Source organism: Nicotiana tomentosiformis, chromosome 3 (genome assembly GCF_000390325.3).
Source record: "Nicotiana tomentosiformis chromosome 3, ASM39032v3, whole genome shotgun sequence".
Lineage (NCBI taxonomy): Eukaryota > Viridiplantae > Streptophyta > Magnoliopsida > Solanales > Solanaceae > Nicotiana > Nicotiana tomentosiformis.
Window position 1 is genome coordinate 11,102,309 of NC_090814.1, and position 2,939 is coordinate 11,105,247.

Below are 2,939 nucleotides of genomic sequence, written 5' to 3' on the forward strand. Positions count from 1 at the left end.
TATTAACATGGGTTAATCCTTTCACTCATTAGATATTCGGTCGAGACGCCATTATTGAGAAAGGAAACCCTAGAACTCCAATTCAAGAAGAGTGAACTTCGAAAAGGTAATGCTTCTACTCCCTAATCATTTGGGTGATGAGAAATGGTACTAGTTATATCTATTTGGGACTGTAGAATCACCTAAAAGTAGTAGAATGAGAACTTGGTGGACAAAAGACTAATTACTAAGGGCTATGAGTCTTTATGCCCATAAGGTGTTTGATAAAATTCCTAAGTTACTAAAACAGGAGAATTAGTGCTAATATTGGTTCCTCTTGATATATATATTGACGTAGATTATCGTTGAAAGAGGCGACGAACATCGTGATACTCTAAAAAAGGGCCAGAGCTTAGGTATGTGAGGCTAACTCTCTTTACATTTAGGAATATTTATGATTCTCCCTACGTCCCATTCTTTATGACTGTTATGAGTTTCCTTAGAACATAATTATGCCTTAGTCCCATGAAAAGTTGTATAACTTCTATTCTCTAGATGGCATAGTTTCATAATCGTTCAATAGCCTATGAGTTTCAGTTATGATAAATCAATTTATTATGAATACATGTCTCAGTCTAGTTCTATTTAGCATTCCAGTATCAGATTGTGGTGCTGAATTTTACAACAAACTTTTAGAAGTCCTTTCAGAAAGGATTAGGCACAAGTGTAAACCTCAACACAGTTTTTCATCTTCAGATAGAAGGCCAGGAAGAGCGCACTATTTAAAAACATGAGGATATGTCCTTGATTTTAAAGGTATTTGGGATGATCTCATACCTCTTATTGAGTTTGCTAATAATAACAACTACCATTGTAGTATCAAAATGGCAACGCACAAAGCTCTGTATGGGCAAAGGTGTAGATCACCAATTGGTATGTTCGAAGTTGGCAAAGTAGAGTTGTTGGGATCGGATTTGGTCTATCAGGCTATGGAGAATGTCAAGTTGATTCAAGAGCATTTGAATATGGCTCATAGTGGCCAAAAGTCCTATCCGGATGTGCAACGTAGAGACCTAGAGTTTCAAGTTAATAATTGGGTATGTCTGAAAGGTTTGCATGTGAAAGGTGTTACAAGATTTGGGAAGAAAGGAAAGCTCAGTCCCAGATAAATCGAGCCGTATAGGATCCTACAAAGGATCGGGCAAGTACCTTATGAGGTAAAGTTGCCACCAGAATTGGCGACTGTACACCCAGTATTTCACGTGTCATGTTATAACATTCAAGTTTCCAGTATTCAAATTTCATGTCACGACATTTATGTTTACAGTATTCAGATCTCATGTTAGAACATTCAAGTCAGTTCAGTACCCAGATACTCTTGTCAGTCTAGTACTCAGATATTCATGCCATCTTAATACTCAGATATTTATGTCAGTTCAGTGATCAGATATGCACGTCAGTTCAGTACTCGAATATTCGTGCCAGTTCAGTATTCATATATCCACGCTAGTTCAAAATTCATATATCCATAACATACCAGTATTCATGTATATGTTTCATGTTATGCCTATTATGATGCCATATGAAGCTAGTGTTATGCTCGATTAGCTGGCAGGTATTTTGGAGAAATGTCAAAGTTAGTTATCCTTCTCATTGAGAACTTACATTATAATCTCCATGTCATTCAGTATTCAATCAGCTCAGTGTTCTATCAGTTCAGTAGCTATTCGGTTCAGTATCTCAGCACATCAGTAATCATGCATTCATTCAGTTTAGTATGTGCGTGTTCATGACGGTTCAACTTTCACATGTTTACCTCAGTCCTGTTAAGGTCCAGAGTTAGCTGTAGTTACAATCAGGACAATCATTCGAGGACGAATGATCCCAAGTGGGAGATAATGTAAAACTCCGTAAATCTGAATTAGTTGTGGATGCATTAAATGAGTATTAATGTGACCTTTTAGACATGTGATATGGTTGGAAATAATTGTTTTAGAATCAAGACCGAGAGAGGTGTATAAAATTCAATAGAATCGACTAAGTTAATGGGAGATCCGTCTTATAGCCTTAGACAGTGCAAGGCCATGAAAACTCACGGCCATAGATAGTACAAGGCCATAAAAACTCAGCGCCCCAGACAGAGCAAGGCACTGTACAGGGACTCAACCTTATCGTCCCAGACAGTGCAAGGCACTGTCCAGGGCATCAACCTCGGCGCCCCAGATAGTGCAAGGCACTATAGTTTTGGTGCCTTGCACAGTTATTTCGGCGCCCCTGACAATGCCCCGCACCGACAATGTTTACCCGAGCTACTTTTGTTTTCCTCCTAAATTTTGGGACGTGTTCATGTATTTAAAAGTCCTACCTCATTCCCCCACACCCTAAACACGAAAACCTACTCTAGAAAGGGAAGCTCTCAAGAACCTAACTTCGCCAAGGTCCCTCCATCATCCAAGGTATGTTCTAACGATGAATCTAAGTTAATTTCAATTCTCCAACACATTATTAACATGGGTAAATCCTTCCACTCATTAGATATTTGGTCGAGACACCATTGTTGATAAAGGAAACCCTAGAACTTGAATTCAAGAGGAGTGAACTTCAAAAAGGTAATGCTTCTACTCCCTAATCATTTATAACTATGAATTGATGAGTTTTTGGGAGAATAGTAAATGGGTTTGATAAAGAGAACCATAAGAACTATGCTAGGGTTTTGGATTGTTGAATTATGATTGTTGTAAACATTTGGGTGATGAGAAATGGTGTTAGTTACATCTATTTGGGATTGTAAAATCACCTAGAAGTAGTAGAATGAGAACTTAGTGAAGAAAAGACCAATTACTAAGGGCTATGAGGCTTTACGCCTATAAGGTGTTTGATAAAATTCCTAAGTTACTAAGACAGGAGAATTAGTGCTAATATTGGTTCCTCTTGATATATATATTGACGTAGATTATCGT